Genomic DNA, 6000 nt, shown 5'->3' on the forward strand with positions numbered 1-6000 from the left:
CTAAGTCTTGGTTTTCTCACATTTTTTCACATAGAGCAATGGTGAGAATTTAATGAGATAGCATCTAAGACAAATTTAGGTCCTCAATAAAGGTTTCACATTCACTATTAAGCTGTTTTTCTGCTCCATTAGTTTATGGTGCAAAGGTAAATAAGGATGCATTTAAGAATTGAAAAACCTCGAAGTAATAACGGTCAACACATCCACTTTTAGCATCTCATGGCATTACATGTCATAGTGGATACCTGGGATAATAGTCTTCCCTGAGAGAGCTGATATTTTAAAATACTAGTGAACAAATTCTGTTTCTATAGTACTGCTGTCTACCTTATAGCCGTTTTGTATGTGGAACATCAAAACATTATAAGGCAGGCATTATTATCTCTATTTATAAAAGGAAGTATTTATAAAGGGCAGAAAGTTTCACTTGTTATCCTGCAGAAAGTGGTCTATCCATTAACTCATCTAGACATTTCACTCTGGTGGGGGAAACAAGATTAAAAATTTAAAAAATTAAAAAATCAAATTATGCATAGCAGCGTAGACATGCTACGTGAATTAAGCCAAATCATTTCTATGTACAATTAGGAATGTATAGAGCAGGAAAACCTCGCTGGGCTAGAGGTAGATGGGCAAATGCAAAGAGATGTAGTTTATAGGTTTGGAGCACAGATTCAGAAAACTTGAACATGGCTCCTTCATGTTCTAGTTGTGTCACTTTGGACAGATGTTCAGCCTTTCTTCTTTTTCTTCTTCTTTTTTTTTTTTTTTGAGACAGAATCTTACTTTTTTACCTTCTGTAAAGTGCTATGGCATCTTAGCTCACAGCAACCTCCAACACTTGGGCTTAAGCGATTCTCTTGCCTCAGCCTCCCGAGTAGCTGGGACTACAGGCGCCCGCCACAACGCCTGGATGTTTTTAGAGACAGGGTCTCTCTCTTGCTCAGGCTGATCTCGAACCTGTGAGCTCAGGGCAATCCACCCGCCTTGGCCTCTCAGAGTGCTAGCATTACAGGAGTGAGCCACCACGCCTGGCCCTTCTTCTTCTTCTACTTCTTTTTTTTTTTTAGTGTAGAATCATTTTTTTTATTTTGATTGAAAACCCACAGTAATTTAGGGGGTGGGTTGTAATTAAGACTTAACAGTATTACAATTCTAACAAATAAATTAGGGATCTTGAGATAAATATAATAATATTTTATGGATACTTTGGAACCCTAGTATTAAGACTACAAATAAATACTAGTCCGCATCTATCACTCATGTGTTTCTTTCTAATGAATTAACCATTATATTTCCAAAGTTCTGAAATGGCCAACAGACCTTCGAAAGACAATTCTTTAGGCTCCTGTTTGAAACCAACAGCTTCAGCAAACTACTGGCCTTGATTCAAGGCCAATATTCAGCCTTTCTATGCCTCAGTTTTCCTTATCTGAAAAATGGAGATTATGGTAGAACCTACTCATTGGATTACTGTGAGATTTAAATGAGATCATCTAGTTAAAGTGCTTAGCTTAGCTCCTAGTGCAGAGAAAGTGTTTAATAAATAGAGCTATTACTGTTAGAAAGTAACAAAGTCCCAGTGGGGAGCTAATTTGCCTAGAGTCACAGAGCTGGTTAGTGACAAAAAAGAGAGCAGAGGCTAGTTCCTGCATACTGTCCTTTAGTTGTAAATGAACCATAACTTAATTAGGTTCTGAAACATAGGTGAGTTAGCTAAAAGAGAGAATGAGGGCTAGTTAATGGGCTGTCCACAATCTATCGAGGTTGTTTTCTAGGAACCAAGTGCTTCACAAATACATACGCAGAAAATATACATAAATCAGATTCCTTCAGAATGTTCTTGTCTTTGTCCTGTGTGTGAGACTGCCTCACAGTCAAACGACTTCTAATGTGCTTCGTTTGTGATTTGAGGCTTATAGGCTTACAACACGTTGGCTCTTAGTCTTTGTTGATGCCATAGAGAGGGCCCAGTGTAGACAGTTGTGGCAGGATAGAAATGGATGCAGAGATTCAAGAACCAGAGTAACACCCGTCATATTTGAGACTAGCTTGTTCCTGGTTTTATACACACTCTGTAGCTATTTTGAGTTACCAGGACTTGCCACTCTTGGCCTCAATAAAGAAAGCGTTCTTCTGGTCACGTGTTGTGACCAGGAGAGCAGTAACCCTACAATCAGTTACCAAAACGTTCCTGGATAATAGTACAGACTCTATCACAATGCATTAAGGCTGGATGAATTTGGGCCATCAAGACTTGAACGATAGTGAAACTTTAAACAAGATGGAGTTGAACATGAGTCTTCAGCCTGTTCCCGTTTAGCTGTCTTCTGCTAGCAGTATTTGTTGTTCTGGGCCTTTTAAAGTCGTTGCACTTGCATTCCAGTCAATTCCAGTGAGCACAAGTTGACCCAAAATCTTTATTGGGCTCTTGCGGCACCATCTTACTGACTTTTCTTGGAATAAAAGTCGAGCCTCGCTGGGTTTAGAAACTGCTTTTCTGGTTAATGAGGACTGCACAGTTTTATTCCTAATTACAGTAGTCCCTTTTATAATGTCATGTTTCTAGAAGAGATTGGAACATTTGCATCCTTAAACGCGAAGCCAGCAAAACAGTTGTAGCATATATTAAACTCTAAGCAATTATAATATTCTATTTATTTCTTTCAGACTAGCAGAGAGATTTCCACATGAACTGTCTGCAGATTCCCAGAGAGTAACATAGGAGGACAATCCAGTATGAGATAGGACCGAGTCCAGTAAGCTGCACTTGTGAGGATGTGTGTATTAACAGAGATCATGATGAAAGCCAAGGACAGTGATTGTCTTTCTTTCTTTTTTTCTTTGGAGACAGAGTTTCATTCTGTCGCCCCTGGTAGAGTGCCATGGCGTCACAGCTCACAGCAACCTCCAACTCCAGGGCTTAGGCAATTCTCTTGCCTCAACCTCCCAAGTAGCTGGGACTACAGGCACTCACCACAGCGCCCGGCTATTTTAGGACAGTGATTTTCAACGGGTGTGCCATGGCACAGGATCCTAGGTGTGCCATGAAAATGTTTAAAGATTATTAGTTAAATTATTTTCAAAAGAAGTTCAAAGCACAGTAAGTATATTCTTCTTTTTTTACTCTTTTACTTGGTAAATATAATTTAAGTCTGCCCACACAAGTGCAACTATAGGTTCAAGTGTGCTGTGAGATAAAAAAGGTTGAAAAACACTGGCCTAGGAGATACCTTTCTCAGATCTACCAGGTGGGGGAATCTATTCATCCCTCTCCTTTTCTAAAGATTAAGGTCATCTTTTCCTGCTTCTCTGTGAAACGTGAAGAATTTGAAACTCACCAGTTTAGAGGCCTTGCTTATATCATACGAAACTGGGGATTTTAGCCAATTTGTAAGGGTATTGATACAGACTTTACAAAGTATATTATCCAGCAATTCTTTTGTTTCTTTCTGAATCTTTTCTGGGAGGTTCTGAGTTGTCCACCTCCCTACATTGACTACCTCCATAAATTGATCTAATTGTCATAGACCAGACATGCACCACATGTATGTATCCTTACATGTAGGCCCAGTTCCTTACATCGACCAGTTTATTATAGTCCCTTAGAGAGGTTCTACTGTATTTAGTTTGTGTCCCTGTACTGATTCTTCTCTGTTTTGATTCACTTCAGTTAGTTCATCCTTAAAACCAGGAGGAGTTTGTAATCACTTTTCTCCTTTAGCAAATACGATAGTTACTACCTGCCTTCTCAACAATGGTGATAAAAGATAGAATGATCTATCTTCCTCCGATGATGGGTCACCTTCCATGCTAATTCAGCACAACTTACTTGTAGGAAGAGGCCAGCATGGTATTTTGGAATCTGGCTTGATGTCCAGCATTGCTGCATATGTCACCTTTGAGTTTCAACTTCCTCATCTGTGAAATGTGGTAACAGAACCAATCACTTAGGTCTCTCTGAAGATCCTGAGAATAATACACATGAAGAACTGAGCTTGCTAGGTGGCGCCTGTGGCTCAGTGAGTAGGGCACCGGCCCCATATACCGAGGGTGGCGGGTTCAAATCCAGTCCCGGCCAAAACTGCAACAAAAAATAGCTGGGTTTTGTGGCGGGTGCTTGTAGTCCCAGCTACTAGGGAGACTGAGGCAAGAGAATCGCCTAAGCCCAGGAGTTGTGAACTATGTGATGCAAGGACACTCTACGAGGTCGATAAAGTGAGACTGTCTCTACCAAAAAAAAAAAAAAAAGAACTGAGCTTGCTGCTCAAGGAAGTGCTTGCTACACGTTAGTTGTCTTTCCTTTTGCCTCCAAGGTGGTCAAATATATCACTTAAGAGTCTGCTCACAAAAGAAAATTTGCAATGGAAACCTCAGAAATTGTTAACCAATGAACATGTTCTTTGATAACTAATTGGGGAAAACTGGATCAAATTCTAAATATGAACCTTGTTTCAAGTAATTCACCTTGAACCTGTGAAGCAACAGGCAGCTTCAGGAATGGAATGGCCTATGCAGGAATGGCCTACATAAGGAACATGTGATCAAGCAGGAGATTAGCATTTGTTTATTACCTCCAGGGAACAATATCAGGCTATCATTATTAGACAGATGCTGCTTTTGAAATGCTGGGCTGGGTGACATCAGACCCTGAAAGAGGTATGAGGTGGGTTTTACCAAGAGCATCCTAAGAAGGGGCATAGAGTAATAAAAGGACTATTGGTCTTTGACTCCAAATCCTGTTACCTATCAGCTAATTGAACATCTCTGGAACCCAGATTTGTTTTTTTAATCTGTAAAATGGCAAAGGGAATTTATAATTGCTTCATAGGACTATTTACAGCAGAGATTGTCAAACTTCAGTGAGTGCACAAAGCCCCTGAAGATTTGGTTTAAATGCAGTCTGGTTCAGGAGGCTTGAGCAGAGCCTGAGAGTCTGCACTGCTAGCAGCTCCCAGGAGAGGCCAGTACTGCTGTGTGAAGGTCACACTTGGAGGAGCAGGGAGTTGGGGAGTGTGTGAGACGTTACACATGTAAAAAGACTTGTAAACTCCCGGGTACAGCAGGTAGCACCATTGGCAGCAGCGCTATTTGCATAAGGTGTTCTACTTGGGCATCTTCCCTGATAGGTAACACAAATGATTTTCACATCCTTCCATTCTACATTGTTCTTTTCTGTGATTCTAACAGTACCCACATCGATAATTAATTTTAGTATGGTTAAAATGGAGCCTGTGGCATGCACCATGTCACCTATGATATAGACAGTGGAAGGGAGAAGAGGAAAGGGGAAAGGATGGAAATACCTTGCGTTTTATGGGTAAAGGTGGGTGTCTCCGCTTTTTTTTTTTTCCGAAACAGAGTCTTACTTTGTCACCCTGGGTAGAGGGCTGTGGCATCATAGCTCACAGCAACCTAAAATTCTTGGTCTCAAGTGATCCTCTTGTCTCAGTCTCCCAAATAGCTGGGATTACACGTGATCACCACAACACCCAGCTATTTTTAAAGATGGGGTCTCACTGTAGTTCAGACTGGTCTCAGACTCCTAAGATCAGACAATCCACCCACCCTCTGGCCTCCCAGGGTGCTCGGGTTACAGGCCTGAGCCACAGAGCCCAACCGGATGTGTCCTCTTAGGGTAAAGGCAGCCGGGTGGCATTGAGTATTTGAGAATGATGGTAAGTGAAGATAGACCAGTTAAAGGTATGTACATAGATGAGAATTTAAGGATGATCCTGTGAATAGACATGGCTCGATAAATTTCCAGAAACGATTTGTGATGCCTCCTCTGGCTATATCTACTCATAAACCTCTGGAAGAGAGACAAAAACATAAAGAAATTATTTTTGTCAAAAACATTATTTTTCCATTTGATCCAAGACCCTGGATCTTCCCTCTAAGTGAACTGCATCATTTATTGAATGCTCGCTGTGTGCACAACGTGATACCAAGTGCAGTTTCTCTTTCCATGGAACCTGGCCTTGTAGCTGTGCCACCCCC

The 6000-nt window shown here is 41.0% G+C and overlaps 1 non-coding gene across 1 annotated transcript; it reads right to left on the reverse strand.

Annotated features, from left to right (window-relative positions):
• Window positions 1-1262: 1262 nt before the first annotated feature.
• On the reverse strand, window positions 1263-1399 carry LOC128580298 (small nucleolar RNA SNORA2/SNORA34 family). The gene has a single exon (XR_008378598.1). It is a non-coding gene; the product is annotated as a small nucleolar RNA SNORA2/SNORA34 family (small nucleolar RNA).
• Between the last annotated feature and the right edge of the window lie 4601 nt (window positions 1400-6000).

This window comes from Nycticebus coucang, chromosome 2, assembly GCF_027406575.1.
Source record: "Nycticebus coucang isolate mNycCou1 chromosome 2, mNycCou1.pri, whole genome shotgun sequence".
Classification (NCBI taxonomy): Eukaryota; Metazoa; Chordata; class Mammalia; order Primates; family Lorisidae; genus Nycticebus; species Nycticebus coucang.